The 25,736-nt window shown below is 44.3% G+C and overlaps 1 protein-coding gene and 1 pseudogene across 6 annotated transcripts in view; both read left to right on the top strand.

Annotated features, from left to right (window-relative positions):
• The window catches only part of LOC138248900 (zinc finger protein 420-like), a 461,504-nt gene that overhangs the window by 405,437 nt on the left and 30,331 nt on the right, over positions 1–25,736 (top strand). For 3 of the 6 annotated variants that reach the window (XM_069202876.1, XM_069202877.1, XM_069202875.1), the window contains one exon: positions 19,840–19,973. The exons of 2 other annotated variants lie outside the window; for them this stretch is intronic. The gene's annotated coding sequence lies outside the window, so the exon portion shown is untranslated. One more of the 6 variants, XM_069202881.1, reaches the window with a different exon arrangement.
• LOC138248899 (zinc finger protein 420-like) lies at positions 20,176–25,312 on the top strand (annotated as a pseudogene).

The following is a 25,736-nucleotide window of genomic DNA, read 5'->3' as shown; positions in this document are numbered from 1 at the left end:
GGGCCAAATCAGGGAGTGGATCTCTCTGGACCTGATGGCCTGTTAGTCTTATGTCTTGGGTAGTTGTAAAATGGTTCGGGGCCAAATTGGCTGATCTAGTGGAAGGATTCACACGCATATAGCTAGCAGTAGGACAGCTAGCTGAAAGAGTAATTGCTGAGGACTTCCTGCGTATAGACCGTGCTTCCATTTCCATGAGACCTGCTACCAAATGTGGGCTTTTAAGACTAAGTGTTATAAAGTCACTAGGACCAGAGAGACCAGGGGAACCATTAGATCGCTCGACAGATACAATGTCATCATAGATGATTGAGCCACAACCCCTGGTATGTCTCACCCAGTGCAAGACCTTGTTTGTTAGTGAGGCTTTGTCTTCTCTCACGTTTGGAGGCAAAGGTGGAACATTGCACATGTATATGTAGTTGTTGCTAATTAATTTATGATTATGGTATAAAGCTTTGGTAGTATCCCATTTGAAGGGAACATTAGGAAGGAGAGGGGTAGTTCTTCCAAAAGAGGACGTAAGCTGTTTTGCAGGACACTGATCGTCTATGGGACCTGCAGCACAAGCTAGTGGCAGAAGAGGCCCGTTTGGAAAAACGCCTTTTGCAGGTGGTTGCTTGGTAGGCAAAAGGTTTGAGTTGGGCTCGCTAATAGGGGAAGGATATTTGCTTTTAAGAAAGTTGGTGATTTCAAGCAATAATGCTCTCAACTCGCTAACTTCAGACTTAAGGCTACACACCAATGTGAACAAATCATTTTGTAGAGGAGGACTCACTGTACATGGCAGAGCTGAGACGGCTGGTTGCTGATTGTCCGAATCAATGGATGCCAGCGGAGAAAAACGATTAGAGCATAAAATTGAAGGGTGAGGTGTACAAGCTCTAAGAGCATCTACATCAGAATAGGGTGTAGGGAGGGCAATAGGATCTTGACAAGGCAACGACTGTTGGAGTGGTTGGTGAGATGAGGCGACAGAATGAGAGTTAACAACAGTATGTGAACTAGATGTTAGAAATGGAATAAGCGTGCCAGATTTTGAGCCCTTTCGACTAGGCTTCTCCTTGTTGTTTAGAATCTGTTCTACCTCTTCTATTAAATCGTCTATTTCCTTGGCGACATGGCTAGTGTGGGGTAACATAGTCTTATTGATTTTGAGTATTTTGGATTTGCCAGAGCCTAAAGTCGGGCTGTCTTTGGCCTTACGCTTCCCCATTGGCGAATGGTACTATGTCACAATATAGAGGAGAGATTGGGGTACTTCCCTATGCAGAAGGGGCAATTGCCGTGCCTTAGGACCAAGAGGGGTGGCCCAGCCCGGCCTCCTTCGGCCTCTGACGGGCACGGACGGGCCCGCCCTTGGCCCGGGCTTCGCCCGGGCGCGCCCGCGCGCGTCCCGCGAGCGGGAGCGCAAATGAAGAATTTAAAGGGCTCCTGCCCTTTAGCTCCGGTGCTCCGATGTCAGCCCCCAGGTGAGGAGAGTCAGGACAAACCAGCAGCGCAACCCGCGTCCCCGCGAGCGGGAGCGCAAATGAAGAATTTAAAGGGCTCCTGCCCTTTAGCTCCGGTGCTCCGATGTCAGCCCCCAGGTGAGGAGAGTCAGGACAAACCAGCAGCGCAACCCGCGTCCCCGCAAGCGGGAGCGCAAATGAAGAATTTAAAGGGCTCCTGCCCTTTAGCTCCGGTGCTCCAATGTCAGCCCCCAGGTGAGGAGAGTCAGGACAAACCAGCAGCGCAACCCGCGTCCCCGCGAGCGGGAGCGCAAATGAAGAATTTAAAGGGCTCCTGCCCTTTAGCTCCGGTGCTCCGATGTCAGCCCCCAGGTGAGGAGAGTCAGGACAAACCAGCAGCGCAACCCGCGTCCCCGCGAGCGGGAGCGCAAATGAAGAATTTAAAGGGCTCCTGCCCTTTAGCTCCGGTGCTCCGATGTCAGCCCCCAGGTGAGGAGAGTCAGGACAAACCAGCAGCGCAACCCGCGTCCCCGCGAGCGGGAGCGCAAATGAAGAATTTAAAGGGCTCCTGCCCTTTAGCTCCGGTGCTCCAATGTCAGCCCCCAGGTGAGGAGAGTCAGGACAAACCAGCAGCGCAACCCGCGTCCCCGCGAGCGGGAGCGCAAATGAAGAATTTAAAGGGCTCCTGCCCTTTAGCTCCGGTGCTCCGATGTCAGCCCCCAGGTGAGGAGAGTCAGGACAAACCAGCAGCGCAACCCGCGTCCCCGCGAGCGGGAGCGCAAATGAAGAATTTAAAGGGCTCCTGCCCTTTAGCTCCGGTGCTCCAATGTCAGCCCCCAGGTGAGGAGAGTCAGGACAAACCAGCAGCGCAACCCGCGTCCCCGCGAGCGGGAGCGCAAATGAAGAATTTAAAGGGCTCCTGCCCTTTAGCTCCGGTGCTCCGATGTCAGCCCCCAGGTGAGGAGAGTCAGGACAAACCAGCAGCGCAACCCGCGTCCCCGCGAGCGGGAGCGCAAATGAAGAATTTAAAGGGCTCCTGCCCTTTAGCTCCGGTGCTCTGATGTCAGCCCCCAGGTGAGGAGAGTCAGGACAAACCAGCAGCGCAACCCGCATTAAAAGGCATTTAATGCAGTACATTTGTCGTTTCTCTTTCTGATGTTGTGCACATTTGGATTTGATTGTGATTTTTGCGGCTGCATGGCGCTCCTATACCAAGACTGAAGACCAGTTGTTTGTGTAAAAGGCGTGACCTTGAAATACCTCCTGAGAAGCATGAGGTAGGGATTTTGGTTGTCAACTTTATTGTTTACCTTGTGTGGGGAGACACTAGCATGCTTGGTGATCTGGTTGGAATGGATTAAGGGGTTGCAAAGGTGCATCATTTTACAGGAGGAACAAAATTCTCTTTACGCTGACAACATTCTTCTATATGTAGACTGTTCCAGAGAGACAATGCCACACATTTTCTGAGTTTTTTTGTTGACTACAGCAAATACTCAAGATCTAAAATAAATTGGAGAAAATACATTGTATACAAAGCCAAAACTGGAGTTTGGCATAAAGCTCCCCTTTCGGCTCATGATGTTAGTTCCCTTTTTTCGGCGCCGTCAATTCGTTCCTGAAAAACTCTCCTTAGAGGAAAGGGAAATAGTTATTTTGGCGATTTCTCATTATGTTTTTTAGGTGCTGTTGTCGAAACGTCCCAACCAAACCAATTCGGATTCAAACCATGCAGAGACTGTGAGGGACAAATGTAAATTCCTGTCCCTCATGAAATCTGCCTGTGCTGCCTGGGTTTGGACCATGATGTTGACAAATGGGAATTATGTCGCAAGATGTGCCTGAAGTCTCTGAAAGAAAGGAAAGCCAAAATGTTTATGACCAGAGCACAGGAAAAAAGCAGTGTCATAGGAACTTGTGTTTGAGATCAAGATAACCATCTCCTCCATCCTCAAAATAATGCCGGAGAAAACAGAAAAAGAAGAGAAGGCAGAGATCGAAATGAAGATCTTCACAAAGCATCTCGTCTTCCCCTAGACCGGCAACTCCACCTCATCCATAGTTGGAGATAGAACGCCGTCAGGAAGATGCAGACACACCATCCCTGACTCAAATCGACATGATGTTAGCAGCATAGAAGGAACTAATGTCAACTTTGTTTCCAGTTCTACCTGTGATGCCATCTTCTAGCCCCCGGTTAGGAACCCAGTACCCCAAATTTCGGGATCCGGAGATGGACTGTTCAAACTCTCCGAGTGCCATGTTCTGTGTATTTACTAGCGACAGGATCCCCACTGGTGTGCCGCTTGGCTCCATGGGATTCCTATCCTATAACGTAGGCAGAATGCCAACACTGTTTCAGTCAACTCTGTTCACTCCTTTCCATCCTTTGCCACAGGTATCTTGGGAAAATCCTCTACCAGCTCCTGCATCTACAAGATTGGTTCTGAGAATGTCATCCCTTCCTCTTTTGGCACCCAGTACAAGGCCATTATCAGAGGAACCTAACATCTCATTGGTGCCACAGTTGGCACCATCTGTGCCACAGGACACTCCAGCGATTGCGCAGCCTCTGATGTCTCCTGCACTTCAACTTTTCTCTTTGCCTGTCTCAAAACCTCATTCAGATACACTTCATAATAAGGCCCCATATGTCAAGAAGAGATGCACAGAGACTTCTAGAAGAAGAAAGGTTTGTGACGGGTGACTTTGATCCTCAGAGATCCAGGTTACTGAAACTGATCAGTATGACCAACCACCCCTAGACCCCACTTACAAGGGCCTGAAAGATGTATGTGACTTAGATACATCTCCGTAATGGGCGCTTGTTTCTCCCTCAGGCATTCCTCCTCCAAAAGTCACCTCTTACCATTTTTTACTAAGGAAAACTGCTAACATGTTGGACATAAATCCTTCATTCCTCTATGCATTCATCTAAGCCCCTTCTACTATTCAGTGAGGCACTCACTGAGCCTATACTGGCAATTTTGGGAAAAATAGCAGCTACCTCTACTACGGTCTCTAGAGCAGCCGCAAAAAAGATACATACCAGCACCAAGAGACCCCACATTTCAAACAGCTCACCCTTCTCCCGAAAGCTTAGTAGTTCAGGCCTCATGTTCATCCAAAACTACCCCAGGATCATTTCCCTCAACTTCAGTAGATAGAAAATATAAAAAAAAAGATGGGGCATATTGCAGAGAAAGTTTTCTCAGCAGGTAACATGGTACTAAAATCACTCAATGCCACTTGCTTGGTAGGCAGATATGTATATGCTGCACTGGAAACTGCCCAAGCGATCACCCCCAACTGCTCAGAAAATCTCAAGGGGCACTTCTCAGCGAGTTAGTTGCAAATGGACAAACATCAACCAAATACATTATCCAGTCAGGCTGGATATAGCTGATTCAGTAGCCAGGGTTATGGATTTATCAGTATCCCTTCCACACAGTGCTTGGCTCAGGAACCCGGGCTTCTTGCAGGACATCCAACCAACACTAATGGACCTTTCATTTGATGGCTCTCAACTTTTTGAAACAAAGTCCAACTCTTCTCCTGAATGATTTAAGGATAGCAAGGCAACAGCTAGATCATTAGGTTTTCAATTAAGAGACTACAGACAGTACAATAAACATAGAGTTTTTAGTTTGGAATTCTGTTTTCGGAGCAGACAGCAATACATCCGCCTTACCTGTAGAAAAGGGGATGTGGTCAAGGATGAAAAGAAGGTATTCTTTTCCTCCTCCTCCTCCTTCTCCTCCTCAGTGACAGCAGGGAAGCATCCTCAGGCCTGTTATATCAGATCATTTTCAGACAGTTGGAGGACAGGTATCCCACTTTCTTCAAAAATGGAAGTCATCACCCTTCTCTACCCTTCCAACAGAAGCTCCATCCAGTACCTCCAGGATTAGACTCCTTACGGCTCAAAAAATTGCAAATACTCCAACAGGAAGTCCATTCCTTGCTACACAGGGGTGCAGTGAGATTGATTCCAGAGCAGGAAAAGGGTCAGGGATGTTATGGCAGATATTTCCTGATTCCCAAAAAGGATGGTGAGTTACACCAATCCTAATCCTCGGGATTTTGAACTAGTTGCTCAAAAAGGGGAAGTTCAAAATGTGTCCCTAGCTCAGCTCCTTCTAGCAAAGAATGTGGAAGACTGGATGGTTTCTGTCAATCTACAGAATGTCTGTTTCCACATCCCTCTCCTGAGATCACACAGGAAGTATCTTTGCTTTACTGTAGGATCAGAACACTATCAGTTCAAAGTCCTGCCGTTTATCCTCACCTCCGCACCATGAGTCTTCACAATGGTGATGCAAGTGGGGTAGCAGCTCCCTCGGAAGGAAGTGAGTTTCTATGTTCCCTTACCTGGGTGACTGGCAAATCAAACCCAAGACCCCCGATTTGCTGATTCACCACTTGCAAGAAACCACTCAACTTTTGTATGAACTCTGCTTTTCGGTCAACAAAGCCAAGTCTCACCTCATGCCCTCTCCACATACTATTGATACGGGAATTATTGGATACCACATTCATTTGAGCCCTTCAACTCAGAGGATTCAGGACGTTTCTATATGGAGCAATGATTCCAGTTCTGACTGTCTTGGTAGGTGTTCTATCCTCCTCTATTGGTTTGGTCACACATGCACATTGACGCATGAACGCCCTCCAGTGGTGCCTCCATAGCCAATGGTTTTACTGTGTTGGAGGTCTGTTGGCATGCATAAAGATCTCAAGCAGCACAGCAGTGGATCTGCATTGGAGGAGTATAAGCGACAGCCTGCATCAAGGAAAACCATTTCCCCCTCTTCCTCCAGTGGCCACAGTTATTACAAATGCCTCTACCCTAGCATGAGAGCCCTTGTGGTGGAACTGGAGATCAGAGGCTTGCATATGAATCTGTTGGAATTACAGGCGATACTTCTAGATTGCAAGGCTTTCCTTCCTTCACTTTGCTGCTGGTCAGTCAGTCCAAATCCTGACAGACACAACTGCGATGTGATATACCACCAAACCAGGCAGAGTGGGGTTCTGTGCAGAATCTCTGCAACATTTATCCTGGGCTGAAGACCACCAGATTTGTGGTTTAGCAAATCACCTGGCTGGAGATCTCAATGTACAAGAGCATCTTTCAGTTATGAGGGACTTCTCCTTTGGATCTACTTTCACTCAAGATAACATTTGCTGTCCAAAATTGTGTGCATCTGAAGCAGGGCATCTGAGGGGACGCGTTTCACTTCAAGCGGACTGCTCCACTCTTGTATGCATTTTTGTCCCATACTTTTAATTCCTCGAATGGCCCCAAGTAATCCTTATTGCCCCGGACTGATTGAGAAGGATGTGGTATACAGACCTTGTTTATCTCTCTCTGTCCCATCTGCTCCATCTCCCAACACGTTACACCTTCTGTCGCAGTCAGAAGGGTAGGTTCTACTGCTCAACCTCCAGAGCCTCCATCTGCATGCCTGGAGACTAAGCGTGGCAACCTGTATTCTTTCTCTACCACCTGAGGTGGTGGCGATCATTCTCACTTCTAGATGCCAGTCCAATCAATCAATCAATCAGTCAAATAATTTCTTAAGCGCACTACTCACCCGGTAGGGTCTCATGGTGCGGGGGGAGTTGGGGCCGGTTACTGCTCGAAAAGCCATGTTTGTAGGTGCTTTCTGAAGGTTAGGAGGTCCTGGGTCTTGTGTAGGTTGGTGGGGAGGGAGGAGAAGGATCTGCTGCCAGAGGTGGTGCGTTGGATGCGGGGGACTGTAGCGAGGGCGAGGTCGGCGGAGTGAAGCTGGCGAGTTGGTATGTGGAAGTTTACTTGTTCGTTGAGGTAGGCCGGTCCAGAGTCTTGGAGGGCTTTGTGAGCGTGGGCAAGGACCTTGAAAATGATCCTTTTGTTGATGGGCAGCCAGTGTAGGGATCTGAGGTGGGTGGATATGTGTTTGTGGCGAGTGAGGTTGAGGATGAGCTGTGCGGCTGCGTTCTGGATTCGCTGGAGTGTTCTTTGGCAAGGACTTTGAAAATGATCCTTTTGTTGATGGGCAGCCAGTGTAGGGATCTGAGGTGGGTGGATATGTGTTTGTGGCGAGTGAGGTTGAGTATGAGCTGTGCGGCTGCGTTCTGAATTTGCTGGAGTGTTCTTTGAAGTTTGGCTGTGGTCCTTGCATAGAGGCCGTTGCCGTAGTCCAGTCTACTGCTGATGAGGGCGTGGGTGACTGTTCTTCTTGTTTCTAAAAGTATCCATTTGAAAGTCTTGCTTAGCATGCAAAGGGTGTTGAAGCAGGAGGATGATATGGCGTTGATTTGCTGGGTCACGGAGAGGGATGAGTCCAGTATGATGCCATGGTTGCGTGCATGGGTGTTGGGGGTGGTCCGAGGGTGGTGGGCCACCAGGAGTCGTTCCATGCTGTCTTGTTGGGGCCAAAGATGATGATCTTTGTTTTGTTTGAGTTCAGTTTGAGGTGGCTTGTTGTCATCCATTTGGCAATGTCGAGGAGTCCGGCGTGCAGGTTAATCTTGGCAGTGGCTGGGTTCCTGGTGAGGGAGATGATGAGCGGGGTGTCGTCAGCGTATGAAATGATGGTGATGCCGTGGGGACGGAAGATGTTGGCGAGAGTAGCCATGTAGATGTTGAAGAGGGTGGGGCTGAGGGAAGATCCTTGGTGGACCCCACAGATGATCTTGGTGGCTGAAAACCGGAAAGGAGGGAGGCAAACTCTTTGGGGAGTTCGCCTCCACCAAATATGTGTACTCTGGTAGATGTTCTAGATTTGTAAAATGATGTGCTGATAAACCCAATAAGGCCCATTAATCTGACATTCTCTCTTTAGCCTCCCACTTCAATTTGAAAAAGTAAAAGGTTACTTGTCTGCCTTAGCGGCTTTCCTACACTTACCGGCTCAACTATCACTGCTTAAATCCCCAATTGTTTTACGATTTCTAAAGGTTTTTACAAATAGTTACCCTCCTTCTCCTTTTATTATGTCTCAATAGGACCTACATTGTATTCATGATTTCCTAATGTTCTCCCATTAAACCCCTTCACAGTTGTCCCTTGAGGCTGTTATCCTTCAAAACTATTTTTCTAATTGTGATCACATCAGCAAGGTGTGTCAACTATAAGCGCGGAGTGTAAAACATCGCTTTACCACCTTCTTTCCTAACAGACTGGTATTAAGTACCAGAATTGCCTCCCTCCCTAAAGTGGTTACTCCCTTCCACATAGATCAGTCCATTACACTTTTCATCTTCTATCCTCATCCCTGTTCTACGAAGGAGGACTACATACACTTGACCCCAAAGAGTGATCTGCTTCTATATTGACAGAACCAGAGAATTCAGATCAACTCTTAATAGGATACATAGGGAAAGTGAAAGGAAAAATGATTCACAACCCAACACTCTCAAGATGTATCATCCTGTGTGTGAACATCTTCTACTCCTTGGCTTAGAAGGAGCAGCCTGAAGGGATTTGTGCCCATTCTGCTAGAGTTATATCACTTATGCCTTAGCTAGAGGTGTTCCTATAGCAGATATATACAAAGCAGCAACTTGGTCCTCTCTTCACCCACTTGCAAAATACTACTGTTGGGATTCGGAAGTGAGAAGGGATGGTCACTTCTGTAGGACTTCTTAGTTTAGTCAGCAGAGCGCCCACCTCCTAGTATGTACTGCTTGGGAGGAATCTGCAAATAGATCCATCAGAACAAGTTACCTACCTTCAGTGACTCGGATACAAAGTCTCCCTGCAGATTCCTCGCCAACCCACCCAACACCCTCCCAACACCCCAAGCAAGGTTTTCTATACCAAGACTCCTTCTCATTTTTACTTTCTATAGCTGTTTACAAATGCAGAACCGCAACTATCATAGCTTGCTGGTATCATCTGTTTGCCTCAAATGTGCAATAAAACATAAGTGGTAATTGATGTCCGCATTCTGACGGGGTTCTCTATGGCTCCAGTTATGTCATACAGTGCTCCTTGTGGAGCCGACTTGGAACCACCACCCCCTGCCGGCATGGGAGAGCTATCGGAGAAAAGTGTCCAGATCCAGTCTTGCTTCTGGAATATTCAAAAAGCGAAAACTCTGAATGTAGACTTTGTATTCACCAGAAAAAGCTTTACCGATGGTAAGTAACTTGTTCATTTTTGTGCTATTTATTTGGCAGGAAGATTAGGTTGAAACTACTGCCAGCCGCCCAAGGAACACTAGAGGCCTGAAAAGAGGTGACCTGCTGTCTACTGTAGAAGGACAAAACAACAACAGACACTTCTTTGGGAAGGAGGCGTGCTAAAACGTGACTATCCTGGGACAATATCCGGATCAATAAACTGGAAGATTTGATGGAAGGCAATACCATGAGAATATTTCCTATCTTACAAACAGAATACAAATTAACTAGACCGCAGATGTATAAATAAATACAGTTGGGAAACATACTCTAGGCAAAAGGCCTCCATTGCGGGAAAAATTACAGACTATGGAAGGTAAAGTGCTAGGGGTGATTGGGATGGGGCTGTATCCGCTATATGCAGAGCGCTTATTAATAGTATGCAAGATGGGTTGTAGAAATTCAGGGTCAGATGGGAGACACATCTATGCACAATGGTAGCTGTTGCTCCTTCTGCTTTTAACTGAGGTCATCATAATCAACAACATTACTGGTGGCTTTATTGATTGCACTGATGTCTCTGAGGTTGTGGTAGTGCTTCATCTGGAATGTAAGCTCATACTCAGTTTCCCCATTGTTAACACCCTCGGATACAAAAGTGTCCCTGTGCCCTTGCAGGCGAATACACTTTGATAGTGTTGCCATAAAATCTGAAATTTGGTTATTATGGACTATGTTTATACACATTACTGGGGAGTGTTTGATAAAATTGTGCTTCCAAAGGAACCTAAACCCTTCTATTGTACATTGTAGACTTTTTATAGCCTTACATTTGTATTTATAAACCCAACTATTACATTTATGAGGCCACCATACCATTTAATTAGGCACTGACTTTGCTGCCATCAACCTTTCACACATGGTTTCTCTATATGGCACACTGTGGCCCCCATTATGACTTTGGGGGGTGGCCAGTCCCACGTTGGGAAGGCCGCCAGTGGGATATTCCCTCTACGGTAGGTATTAAGAGTTTACCACTGGCCCAGCGGGAAACTGACCACAACATTGACCACGGCTCATAATAGAGCCAGCAGCAATGTTGAGGTGCGTCAGGTGTGACAGCACCCGTCGTGCTTTTCACTGCCCTTTAACCAGGCAGTGAAAAGCACAACAGGGCTGCCCATTGGGGCACCTGCACTGCCCATGCCAAGTGCATGGCCAGTGCAGGAGCTCCTATGGGGCCCCGACATCCCTTTTCTCCCAGCCTTTGCATGACGGTCGGAACGCCATGCAAAGGCTGGCAGAGACATGGGTCGCAATCCCCAATACAGCGCTGCTTGCAGCGCTGCCCTGGCGGATTAAGACTGCCGGCACTGCCAGGCCATCGACTGGCATGGCCACCACCCGGACCATGGAATCTCCGCCCCATTTAAAATGCAGCAGTCCAATCGCCACCACAGCCCTGGGGGTCTTAAGACCACCAGGGTCGTAATGGGGCCCCCAATCTTGATCAGTTTTCTTTTGTGTAACTCCTCACTGTCAAAACATCCTTTGACCTCCCCTGCATGCTATTAAGTTAAAAACAGTAACCATGACGTGTGGACTTTGTTTTTTTTAACAATACATTTAATTGAGTTTTTAACAATGGATACAGATAAAACATTTCCTAAATAATGGAATTGTGTATACATACTGTGTCTTCTGATGATGGTCAGCTCGGTCATCCTGAACAATCATCTCCAGATGTGTCCTGTACAGTCCAAGACCCACCCCCTCGGCCATCATAGAAGTCTACCGGTTCCATAGGCCATTATTTCAGTATACATGGTCCAGGACTGACCACAAGAGGGCTCAAGGAGGATATTCCTCTACAGGCACCAGCCTAATCATATTTTATAATGTGTGTGTAGTTACAGTCTAGCCCCATAGACATGGCGTTTATGATTCTTGTAGTGGTCTTGCCCCCTCCTCCACCAAAGGGAGTTCAGCATCTTTCCATACCTTGGCAATATCCCTCTTGGCCACCACCAGGCCCAACCATAGCAAAGCCAGTTTGTTTCTGTTGCTGTCTGTTTCAGTTGTAATGTGCAGGAGGACTAGCTTAGTGTAAGAGGCTGGCCTGGCTTATAGTGGGTACCTGATGGTACTTCCAGCTTGTGCCAGGTCCGGTTATCCCTTATTAGTAGTGTTCTAGCAGCTTAGGCTGATAGAGTTAGCTATAGCAGAGCAGCTTAGACCGAACTAGGAGACATGCAAAGCTCCTACTATACCACTTATATCATATAGCACTATATTGTAAGAATCACAATACTCAGAGTTACTAAAAATAAAGGTACTTTATTTTAGTGACAATGTGCCAAAAATATCTCAGAGGATATACTCCCTTATGAGGTAAGTAAAATACACAAAGTATACACACAAACCAAAATCTGGTAAGTAAACAGTTAGAAAAATAGAGCAAACACTGTAGGACACAATAGAATGCAATAGGAGACAATAGGCCTAGGGGCAACACAAACCATATACTCCAAAAGTGGAATGCGAACCACGAATGGACCCCAGGCCTAGTGTAGTGTGTTGAGGGTCGCTGGGAGTGTAACAAAACACTAGGGGTGTCCAAGATACCCCTCCCCAAGACCCTGAAAAGTAAGAGTAAAGTTACTGTACTACCCCAGAAAGACAGTAAAGTTAAGATAGGGAATTCTGCAAGGACAACACCTGACTGCAAAGCACTGAAGACGGATTCCTGGACCTGAGGACCTGCAAAGGAAGGGGACCAAGTCCAAGAGTCACGCAAGTGTCCGGGGGGGCAGGAGCCCACTAAACCCCGGATGAAGGTGCAAAATGGCTGCCTCTGGGTGAAAGAAGCTAAAGATTCTGCAACAACGGAAGATGCCAGGAACTTCTCCTTTGCACAGGAGATGTCCCACAGCGTGCTGTAGGATGCACAGTTGTTTCCAGGCAGAAAGACGGCAAACAAGCCTTGCTAGCTGCAAGAGTCGCGGTTGAACAAAATGGGTGCTGCCCAGGCCCAGGAAGGACCAGGAGGTCGGCCCTTGGAGGAGAAGACAGAGGGGGCACTCAGCAGCACAGAGAGCCCATGCAGAAGCAGGCAGCACCCGCAGAAGCACTTGAACAAGCGTTCAAGAAATCCGAGCACGGCGGTCATCTCAACACTACAAAGGAGGGTCCCACGAAGTCGGTGGTCAACTCAGCGACTTGAGCAATGCGGGGTGGAGTGCTGGGGACCTGGGCTATGCTGTGCACTAAGGATTCCTTGCAAAAGTGCATAGAAGCCCTAGCAGCTGCAGATCACGCAGTACACAGAATTACTGTCTGGCGTGGGGAGGCAAGGACTTACTTCCACCAAATTTGGACAGGAGGACCACAGGACTGTCTGGGTCACTTGGATCCAGCTCCTGTGTTCCAGGGACCACGCTCGTCAAGATGAGAGGGGACCCAGAGGACCGGTGATGCAGAAGTTTGGTGCCTGTGTTAGCAGGGGGATGATTCCGTCGACCAACGGGAGATTTCTTCTTGGTTTGCAGTGCAGGGTGAAGTCAGACAGCCCTCAGAGCATGCACCACCAGGAAACAGTCGAGAAAGCCGTCAGGATTAAGCTAGGCGCTACAATGTTGTTGGTAGTCGTCTTGCTACTTTGTTGTGGTTTTAAAGGCGTCCTGGAGCAGTCAGCAGTCGATCCTTGGCAGAAGTCGAAGAGGGAGATGCAGGGGACCTCTGGTGAGCTCTTGCATTCGTTATCTGGCGAGAAACCAACAGGAAAGACCCTAAATAGCCCTCAGAGGAGGATTGGCCACCTAACCATGTAAGCACCTATCAGGAGGGGTCTCTGACATCACCTGCTGGCACCGGCCACTCAGAGGCCTCCATTGTGCCCTCACACCTCAGTATTCAAGATGGCAGAGGTCTTGGACACCCTGAAGGAGCGCTGGGCACCACCCCTGGGGTGGTGATGGACAGGGGAGTGGTCACTCCCCTTTCCTTTGTCCAGTTTCGTGCCAGAGCAGGGGCTGGTGGATCCCTGAACAGATGTAGACTGGTTTATGCAAGGAGAGCACCATCTGTGCCCTTCCAAGCATTCCCAGAGGCCAGGAGAGGCTACTCCTCTCAGGCCCTTAACACCCATTTCCAAAGGGAGAGGGTGTAACACCCTCTCTGAGGAAATCCTTTGTTCTGCCTTCCTGGGACTGGGATGCCCAGACCCAGTCTGTGGGGTGGGAGCAGCGGTAGCTGCAGAGAAAACCCCAGAGAGATAGTTTTGCAGTACCCGGGGTCCATAGTGGAGCCCCGGGGATGCATGGAAGTGGCTCCCCAATACCAGATTTGGCATGGGGGGACAATTCCATGATCTTAGACATGTTACATATTCAGAGTTACCATTGTGAAGCTACATATAGGTATTGACCTATATGTAGTGCACACGTGTAATGGTGTCCCTGCACTCACAAAGTCCGGGGAAATTGCCCTGAACAATGTGGGGGCACCTTGGCTAGTGCTAGGGTGCCCTCACACTTAGTAACTTTGCACCTAACTTTCACTAAGTGAGGGTTAGACATGTAGGTGACTTATAAGTTACTTAAGTGCAGTGTAAAATGGCTGTGAAATAACGTGGACGTTATTTCACTCAGGCTGCAGTGCAAGTCCTCTGTAAGAATTGTCTGAGCTCCCTATGGGTGGCAAAAGAAATGCTGCAGCCCATAGGGATCTCCTGGAACACCAATACCCTGTGTACCTAGATACCATATACTAGGGAATTATAAGGGTGTTCCAGTGTGCCAATCAGAATTGGTAAAAATGGTCACTAACCTGCAGTGACAATTTTAAAAGCAGAGAGAGCATAAGCACCGAGTTTCTGGCTAGCAGAGCCCCAGTGACACAGTTAGGCACCACACAGGGCACACATATAGGCCACAAACTATGAATACTGGGGTCCTGGCTAGCAGGATCCCAGTGACATAGGCAAAAACAAACTGACACACAAGTAAAAATGGGGGTAACAGTCCAGGAAAGATGGTACTTTCCTACACTTAGGACTTTTAGAGAGCTGCCCAGCCAATCACCCTCCCCCAGCACAGGAGCACCCCTTTCCAAAAGGGAGTCAACTTTTCACAGGTCCAAATAGTATGCATAAGGTCTCTTTTTTTAACAGAGCATGTCAGACAGTTCAGTCCTGAGAGCATCCCATCTTCAACAGCCCGTCACATATGTATTAGGCCTTATGCAGGTATTTCAGCTGTATGGCCCTAAACTGTGTCGCAGTCACCGCTTCCCAGTGGGACACCCCTGCCTCCCTCCAGTCACCTAACATCAGGGGGCCCATTTACCATTTCCACTCCTCCCACAGGTGGCCAAAAGAGACAGGTGAAAAATTTGCTAAATAGCTATAGACTGCTGAGATCTTATGACCTCAATTTCTCCAATAAAACTTTACCCTCCCTCATGCAATAGTTGGGGAACTCATCCATGTCTTTTATGTGAGGAATAAGAGCACACAGGAACTACAGAAATGAAAGGAATTGACTATAATCAAGGTTATATTCACTATTGAACTCTGTGACTGATTTCAATGTAACTCGACATGACATCCCCCAACGTTGATATTGCGTCCCACCACCGGAGTCCCTGTAACGCAGAGATCTGCCCCAGGCAATAACGCAATATCTTGTCATACGACGCATCCAAACATCTAATAACTCCATTCCAAACCTGAAACACCACTCTCGTGGCCAGAGAGAGAGAAGGGGTCTTTTTCCCATAAAGTCGGTGGGATACTTCTGTCCTCCACATCAGCTGTTTATCAGAGGCAAAATGCTGGGTCGTCCAAGATATAAATCCATCGTTCCTTTATAATTACATGGGATGCCCTACGATATGAAGCCACTACAGCTGCTATACCTCCATAGTGGATTTGAAGCATTTTGCCAGAGCAATTCTGGGGAGGATTGGTAGTTCCCTGGAAAATCTTGCAAGGCAGCATCCATTCAAGTGAATAGGTAGCAGGGAATAATAGAGGGATAATTCTGTAGTTGGTATAATAAGCTGGGATACATTACCACCTCAAAGATTAAGGAGTACCCTAAGAAAGATAGGGAGTGCTGACCAGACCCCAATGTCTCTGGTCAGGTGATCCAGCTGTGGTTGAATGTTTGTCACAGGCCCTCTGCACATCCTCTGTAATGTATACCAAAGGTATTTAAATCCGTCACGACCTGAAAGCAGCCCGCCCTTTCTAGCAGTGAAGGGGGGCATCCTGTGAGATACACAGAGGATTTGTCTTGGTTGAAAATGATGCACAGAATTTTCCTAGGATTTGAAGGACCCGGGGTCCTGACTGCTGAGGTTCTTCAAGGAATGTCTTGATCTCATCAGCATGTAATGCTAGCCTGTCTGACAACTCTGGGGCCAATTCAAGACCCAGAACAAGTGCGTCAACACTCTGCTAATTGGCCATGCACCATGGTATTATTGCTTTTTTTTACTTTCCAGTTAGTCTCATGGGGCTGCCAGCCACCCAGCACAGAACGCACTCTTCGACCCACCGATTCCTCGAGAGTGGGGTGATCTGCCCTCCGTCTGGTTTGTGTTATGCAAACCTGGCGCAAGGCGTTTTGGTGGTATTTACTTTGAAGCAATTTAGGATTTTCATGGCCAAAGTGATGAAAAGTAGCTATGTGTGCTACTTTGCTTCCAGGGGTGGTCCATGGGTGGTATAGGAGTATTTTCATGCAACCATTTTTGGGTTGTGATGCAAATAATTCTTTCAGACAGACTTACACCTGAAATTTCATATTACTGAGCATTTATGTTATGTGTTAGTATGGTTGTACAGACAAAACATCGTATTTTAGCATTGCTGCAAAGCAGTTCATTTGTGCAAGTTTTATTAAAACAAAAAAGAAATCTATTTACGATGTTTTGCTCAAGCATAGAATTTATTTTAGGAGTAGTTTTGAGAAGTGAATTTCTTTATAGGCCGGGTAGATTACACTAGCATTTTCTGTAAATAACTCCACACGCCAGCAGTATGATGCATTGCATGGACACATCTTAATATTGACTGCCATATGACTAGGAGCAGGGAATACTGGGTGTATCATAAGAAAAACTGGCACGTGATGTGAGTGATAAGTTTGAGGGTTTTCTACAGTGTGGCTTAAAGCTATTAAACTGCCTTTTAATGCAGAGTATAATGAATATGCCATTGCATTGTTTCCCAGTTGAGGGTTCTTGTTACCTAATCTTAAAACAGCGCCTGCCACTCAATGCTTATTGCAGTACTGCTATTTGTACTTTTGCTTTTTTGTGTTTCCATCTCAAACGTATTGTGTCCCTAAATTGCTGTCTGTTGCCATCTGCCCTGTTGCCATGTGTCTCAGCGCGTGTCTTGGAGGGTTGCATCTTGAACCTCACATCAGCCCATGCATTTTAGGATATGTTTGGTTTGTGGTTGGAGCTGGTTGTGTCGGTGCTGCTGGGTTTGCAGGTTACTATTCAAATGTAGTATGCTGCCTTTGGTTTGTATGGTGACAAGTGCCTGTGGTGTCATTGTGGTTAGTTGTTGAATATTTTCAGATTCATACCTTCTCTCACCAGCTGCTGCTGTTTTTGTGAGTAGCTTTAAATAAAGCTGTAGGTTGAGTTGAAAACGTACACAGTTAGCAATAGATTTTCTAGGCAATAGTTTTAGTTGCACTGAATTCACCAGTTAGAAGGTGCTGTGTTACCTTAACATGCTATAAGTTTCTTTAAGTATTCTGAGATTTGTTTTATGAATTCTAAGCTCCCAATTTCTGGTGCATTGAGAGGTTTGTTTGTATTACGTTTTAATGATGTGTACAAGCAACAATCATAGTATGAAGTGGTTGATCTACCAAACCAACAAAACATCAATTATAGCCCAATACATACTTACAAAGTGTAATAGGTCCAAATCAGTTACTCATTTTCTACAAGAGTAATCTATAGAAACACTCGAAAAAATGTAACCAAGCTCTGTTGTCTTTCAGAAACACAACTTTTCTTAGCCATACACAGCATTTTGGATCATTTTCCCAGGTGCTCAGTAAGTGTAGTGTAATTTCCTGTGTGCTTCATGTAAGTCTTTTTCAGCAACACTCCAATGAGCAGCAGCTTTAAGCCCCTTGCTGAGCCTGATCAGTCTAACCCGTGCATGGCTCTTCTTCTCCTACCTGATAGCAGGATAAATACAGAAATTGTTATTGTCACTTTTTACTCCTTTCAATAACTTTACTGTTATCTCTCAGTAGAGTGCTAGTAACCAGCAGGACTATAATATGTGGATAATAACCTGCTCTGTGATTTCCATACCTGGTAGAGGTATATCTCATGGAACTACTTGTAAGCCAAGTATACTGTGTGTCATTTTAAATCTAGCATGTCCAGAACTTGTTTAAACTTGGTGAAGTCAGCTTCTGTTAGTCTTAAACATATTACTTGGACTTAATTAGCCAATCTGGTTGCTGCCTATCGGTCCTCAGCATTGTATGTATAATTCCAAAATCTAATGGCACTTTATACGGCTGACAGCACTTTGTTTAAGACTGTGGACTGTTTTGACAGAAATTTGCACGTCATCTTAGTTGCCTAGGGTAAGGTTGCAAACACCGAGAACTGCCCTCCCTCTAAACTGTTAGTGATGAAGATAATAAATGCCCCATTGTTGAAAACATGGCCAATCTCTGTGCGTCCAGTGGGAAACATTACAACACTGAAATGTGGCAGCCCCTCTAATAGTGCTTTGTGGTGATATAGACCAGGTTTCTCCAACTAGTCCTGCACTAGCTACCAGTATCTCACAGATCCCCAAAGAGTAGCTCACAGCCTGGAGTTCATTTAAAAAAAAGCACAGGATCTCATTTTTACTTTTAAAGTTAAGGGAAGGCTGTGTTTAGCTTAATTTATTATCCTCAGGCTGCAGATAGCAGGGTCTGATAATGTTCAGTGTTGGAGTCAGATTTATGACGCAGGGCAGAGAGGTAAAAAGGGTATTGAACTCTTAAATAAAATCCTTGTCAACTCAATATTGGAGGTGAGAACCAAATGATGTTTCTCAATGCTTTTAATTCTGAGAATGTTAAAATGAATCATTAAGGTAACTTAATTTTAATTTTCTCAAACCTTTTTTCAAAGTGTTGCATTTACCAACAGCAGGCCTCTTGCTTCCAGCATCCAGTAGAACACTGTCCTATTTATAACCGAGAAATAGTCATTTTTAAATGAGAGAAAGTTAAAGTGCAGAAAATGTTCCACATATGAACATTTTAGCACTTCAAATTTTTCCAATTTAAAAAAAAAAAAAAAAAAAAACGTTTTTTTTATTTGTGTTCTACATGTAACGGTGCCACATATGGTGAAAGGTATGTCTGTGCCAAAAGTGCATACAACATAGGATCTCGGATATCCATACACTTATATCCCATTCATATGCACGTGTTCATACATTCCCAAAGCTCTCACCGACACACGACAGCCCTGTCATAGTGCCCCTAGTCAAAGTATTTGTTTAAACCACAGCATCTGGCTCTATGGAGATTAGGCATAAAGTCAATAACGCTGGGCTTGAAGGTTTCTGGTAATAATGTGCAAATTATTTAGCCTTTGGTACCTCACGATGATTTTCACTGATCAGAAGTAGCTCTCACTACAGAAAGGGTTGGGGACCCCTGATATAGACATTGCCTGGCCACTGTCATTGTCTGTGAACGTAGAGACGCCATATACTTTAACATGCCACCCAATTCTCATTTACCCTCTAAGATTTGGTTTTGTCCTGAAAATCACTCTGTTTTTCAAACACCTTAGTTGTGTTTTGTTTTTATTGTAACATTATTTGTTCCTAAACTATGGACATTATGAAGTGAAATGTAGTGATTAATTGTCTTGCTGTGCCATAGGACTTAAGCCACAACTCACTGACCAAGACCAACGAGGTCATTACCATTATGTGTTGTTGCTTGTGTTTCTATTCAGGTGAATGTGGACTCGGATATATATTGGGTTGTTTTTTGTTTTTTTTTGTTTTTAGCAGGATCAATGCCAATTTCCATAAGAATGATCATTGTTTGTAGTGGCACTGTCCACTAAAAAGATGGACTGCATTGCTACCTACAGTAATTACCAGTGGCTGGAATTTATTCAAGTGTTACTTTTTTTTTAACATTTCAACAGATATATGGTGTATACTTTCCTGCGTATAGATTTGGACATTACAAGTACTTTTTTTTTATCCCCGTAGAGGAGATTCCTGAACACATAATAAGATGCAGAGTAATGAAGAAAATATGACAATATTGGAAAGCTATCTGATACTCAAGAAGAACCAGAAATGATGCCAAACAGTAATTCGAAATAGAACAACTTCCGTAAGAGGTAGAGAATCTTGTACATGACCAGACGTATCCTTTAAGAACATCAAGTGCAATCCAGCTGCTTCAAGAAGCCGAGGATATCCATGCTGGTGGTCCTAAAGCATCCAAATAAATAAAAATCACAACAATTTCACTAGCAGAACACACCCAATATTAAAACATGGTAGAGAACACCATTTTACTGAGATAATTATCAGGTAGTTACAACAGTGCTCCTCTCTCTGACATGATAATATCAATGCTGTGGTGTTAGTCCATCATAATCACTGTTTTGACTGGGCCAGTCAGTCTGTAGAAATAGACCATAGGTATACAAACCAGGAATTGTGAAGTATACATCTGAAAGTTCAAAGAACACAATGTTACTTGCAATGCAGAACATTATTCTAGAATATAACACCTCGGTAATGAGTTTTGTTCTTTGTGTATTTTATAAATAGTGTCCAAGAAACAGACTATTTAGATAAGCTGTGAGTTTAGTTCTCTGCACACATGCTAGAAAGTTCTTAATGCAGGTTTAAGACACAGCTCCTGATAGAAAGATCATACATATGATATCAGTCTTGCAAGAATTCCAGTAACTATTCAACATTATTAAGAACAGATACACTGCAAATACTAAACATGTCTAGTGAAACTTACAATGTAACAGGAGCTTTGGCTTCCCCTTAGTACTAAAGTAGCATCACCAAGCTTGCACGGGGCGGGACCCATGAGGACAGAGTGAATGTGGCAAGAGTGTTCATCAGCCATCGCAACTAAGGGTTCATTAACAAACAAAAACAGAAGAAATAGCATAAAGGTTCTGTGTTTGTGAGAAGGGTTTTAATCACTCATCACCCCTACACTGCCACCAGTAAAAAATCAACAGAAAATGTATTTAGCTGTAATGAATGAAAGATGACTTATAATGAGTCATCAGCTCTGTGGGGCAAATATCGAACACAGACAGCAGAAAACACAGACACATACAGTAAAAATGGCAAGAGCTTTAGTCTTGCAGCAAACCTAACATTCCATCAGCGAACACACACAGAAGAAAAAGCATACACCTGCAGTGAATGTGGAAAGGTCTTTACTTGTGCATCAGACCTAACCACCCATTTGCAATGGCATACAGGAGAGAAAGCATATACATGCAGTGAATGTGGAAAGAGCTTTACTCGTTTATCAACTGTAAAGATCCACCAGCGTATTCACACAGGGGAAAAACCTTATACTTGCAGTGACTGTGGAAAGAGCTTTCATACATCTACACATCTGAAGAGCCACCAGCTAACACACACAGGGGAAAAACCTTACACTTGCGGTGAATGTGGAAAGAGCTTTACTCGTTTATCAACTGTAAAGATCCACCAGCGTATTCACACAGGGGAAAAACCTTATACTTGCAGTGACTGTGGAAAGAGCTTTCATACATCTACACATCTGAAGAGCCACCAGCTAACACACACAGGGGAAAAACCTTACACTTGCAGTGAATGTGGAAAGAGCTTTACAGAAGCATCAGCTGTAAAGAAGCACCAGCGAATGCACTCAGGGGAAAAACCTTACTCTTGCAGTGAATGTGGAAAGAGCTTTACAGAAGCATCAGCTGCAAGGAAGCACCAGCGAATGCACACAGGGGAAAAACCTTACATGTGCAGTGAATGTGGAAAAAGCTTTATGGCAGCATCAGCTTTAAAGAAGCACGAGCGCGGGCACACAGGGGAAAAACCTTACACTTGCAGTGAATGTGGAAAGAGCTTTAGTACATCTACGTACCTAAAGAGCCACCAGCTAACACACACAGGAGAAAAACCATACACATGCAGTGAATGTGGAAAGAGCTTTACTGAAGCATCAGGCCTAACCATCCATCTGCGATGGCATACAGGAGAAAAACCATACACTTGCAGTGAATGTGAAAAGAGCTTTATTTCTTTATCGACTTTAAAGAAGCACAAGCGAATGCACACGGGAAAAACCTTACACTTGCAGTGAATGCGGACAAAGCTTTAGTAGATCTGCGTATCTAAAGAGACATGAGCTATCGCACACAGGGGAAAAGCCATACACATGCAGTGAATGTGGAAAGAGCTTTAGTAGATCTACGTATCTGAAGAGCCACGAGCTAACACACACAGGGGAAAAACCATACACATGCAGTGAATGTGGAAAGAGCTTTACTCACGCATCACACCTAACAATCCATCTGCGAAGGCATACAGGAGAAAAACCATTCACATGCAGCGAATGTGGAAAGAGCTTTACTGAAGCATCAGGCCTAGCCGTCCATCTGCGATGGCACACAGGAGAAAAACCATACACTTGTAGCGAATGTGGAAAGAGCTTTACTCAAGCAGCACACCTAACCAGCCATCTGCAATGGCATACTGGAGAAAAGCCACACACATGCAGTGAATGTGGAAAGAGCTTTAGTAGATCTACGCATCTAAGGAGCCACCAGCTAACACACAGGAGAAAAACTACACATGCAGTGAATTTGGAATGAACTTTATTCATTTACCAAGTATAAAGGTCCACTAGCACATGCACATGGGAAAAACCATACACATGGAGTGAATGTGGAAATGTCTTCACTTGAGCATCAGTCCTAACCATCCATCTGCAAAAGCATGTAGCAGAGAAACCATACACTTGCAGTGATTGTGGAAAGAGCTTTAGTAAATCCACACTTCCAAAGAGCCACCATCAAACACACATGGGAAAAATATACATATTTAGAGAATGTGAAAAGAACTGCACTCAATCATCAAACCTAACCATCCATCTGTAATGGCATACAGAAGAAAACATATATAAATGCAGTAAATGTTGAAAGAGCTTCAGTAAATCCATGTGCCTAAATGCTCTGCACCTTAACACACAAACAGAAAAAACTCACACAAGCAGTGAATGTTTAAAGAGCTTTACTCAAACATCAGTCCTAACCATCCAGCTTTGAAGGCATACAGAAGAAAAAACATACAGTTGCAGTGAAGGTAGAATGGGCTTTCCTAGCTCAGCATACCTAAAATGCCACCTTCAATCATACATAGGAAAAACATAAAATATGTAATATGGTTCCATCATTCATAAAGTATAAGACACCTCCTGCAATTCCACAGATGCAGTAAATGAAGGAAGATCTTGCATGGTTTATTATGCATAGTGGTCAATTAGTGAACACACAAAAGCAAAAATAACATTTTGTTGTAATGGATGTGGAAAGAGCTTTAATGTTTTTTACAACTACATGTGCATCAGCAAATATACACAGGGAAACTCATAAATAAACATCAAATAGGGTGTGTTTTGACCTGTCATGAAATGATAAAATTGTTGTTGGCAACACATTGAAGAAAATACATTTGGCTACAGTAAATGTGGCAGGGTTTCATTTACTTTTAAGCATGCAGAATTGTAAGGGTTATGAAGAAACTTGCCAGTGTCTGTGCACTTTCTAGCTTTGGGGAAACACAATATGTTGAAATAAACCTGCCACTGTGGAAATTGCCTTGTGCATGTTGTAGGGTGAGATAGCTCTTCAATCTTATTATTGAGAATATTGGTAATCTTTGACATTGTTAACTATAAGGCACATTTTTCTATTCCATCCATGCGCGTGGGGATGGTGGATGTCTTAATGAATTATGTAAACATTGAGGTACAGGTATATTTTAGTGTATAACCTTTGTTATTCTTTGTAGGATAATAATAGGTAACCATGTATTATGGTCCTGTATTTCCATCTTAAGGTTTTGATGATATCATAAATCACAAGGCCAAAGGCCATGTGGTTTGTAACTGATACCAGATCCCTTAGATGGGAATGTAGGGTCATGTCATGAATATTAGCTACTTTGCATTTGTTATATTACATGATGTTTTTTGTGGCAGTCGGGTTGAAAAATGTATTGTTTCCAAATGGGAATGTTTACTAAAAACGAAGTGGAGTCTGCATAAGGGAGATATTTTTAATGCTGTTCTCCGCATTAATTCAATAGTATAAGAATGGGCAGATATAAAATTTCAAGAATAGAATATTGAACCAACAAAAGACAATAGTAAAGCTCTGTAGACTGAGTTGAGGCTGTCCACTTGCAGATAAAACCCATATTTCAGTGGGCCCATGAAATGTGTCCAGAATCCCTCAATATCAGTATAGGAGCATATGACAGGATGCTATGTTATTTGCTTTTTTTCTATAAAAGTATGATGTTCTTTCATTGCTCCGATCTGGGAATGTTGTATGCTTGCAAATAGAAGAGTACAATATGTTAAGGACAGGATAGATATCAATCTTTTTATGTATATTATTTCTTTATTTTTAGTAATTATGATGTGTAGTGTAATCATATAACACCATCTCGCAACAACTTTTCAAGTCTTAGACTTTCTTTTAAAAACCTTTTTTTTAATGATCTGTTAGTTTCTATTAAAAAAAGAACCATGATTACAATACCTGCAATGTACTAATATAATAAATGAAATCCAGACCTGTCAAGCAGCATTCCCATGGCATTGATTCATCTGGCCATCCTCATCCCACTATTTATATTTAACAGAAGATAATAATTCAAAATGCATTTTTTAAAACTTTTTTTCAATGTTTGATTTCACTTACTGTTGGCAATCTTGTCATATCTGAAAATAACAATCCAGTTTAGAACATTTTTCCCTACTTTTGTGCAAAGATTACACTTTAGCATAGATATTGTCTACTTTCTGCTTTGTTGGGCAATACTGCTTAAAGGACTTCATGTTAATACATTTTACTCTTATTAAACAGCAGTTTTTACCTTCATAGCATTTGATCTGTAGTGCACTCTCTGACACACAAATGCTTTTGGAGACATAAACTCATTCCTTTATTCCTGATAAACCTATGGAGAAGCAGCATTCACTTTCCAAGTTCAACAGACTGGACTGTAACAAACCCACCTCGGATGGGGGAAATAATTGTGCTTTTTTGTTTAAAAAAATAACTTGCTGTTCAAAGCTGTAGATAATTTATAGCACTTCCTAAACCTTCTCCTTCTTTGAAAAATGCTAAACTAAGTATGGGCCCATGCATTGTTCACACCGTGAACTTCCATTCTAACTTGATACAGTCTTCTCTCAGTTGACATTGATTTCTGTGCTGCGAATGAGGGTCCAGTTAGGAGATCGTGTTAACTATCTGCCACACTGGAGAGCTTTACTCTCTCTACAGAAGGTAGCTCTGTGGAAGACCCAATATAATATACAAATTATTTTTGTTTCATTGTATTTGTTGAATAAGAAAGCTGTTATTCAGCAAATACTTCATGGTGATGAGGCCTTTTCTCTGAAATATTGCCTTTGAAACTACTGCTAAATGTTAAATAAAAAGTCCTAATCATGTAAATATGTATGTTGATGCACAGGATGTAATATGTTGTGTATGCTGGAAGGGTGGGGGGGGGGGCATGCCTTTCGGGTTGGGAAATTGTCAGTTATTCATCCATCAGCAAAGTTAATAGGTAACAAATTACCCTAAGCAGCTTTCCATTGTATGATTTGTCATGCTGTACTCTTGTGTGAATTAGTTATTGGCAGTGTTATGTAACCATAACCAAAGCACAAGAAGTTAAATCTGTGCAATGGGATGGGTTGCCAGAGAGCTGCTGCCCAAGGTGGCCACACTGCACTAAGCTCCTGTGGCCAGAGTCTAAAATCCACCTCCATCCTACATGCTCAAAAACACCAAACAACGGCATACCTAAGTAGTGTGCTTTCTGCTGATTCTGGAAAGCAATAC

Source organism: Pleurodeles waltl, chromosome 8 (genome assembly GCF_031143425.1).
Source record: "Pleurodeles waltl isolate 20211129_DDA chromosome 8, aPleWal1.hap1.20221129, whole genome shotgun sequence".
NCBI lineage: Eukaryota > Metazoa > Chordata > Amphibia > Caudata > Salamandridae > Pleurodeles > Pleurodeles waltl.
This window is presented reverse-complemented; position numbering and strand designations above follow the sequence as displayed.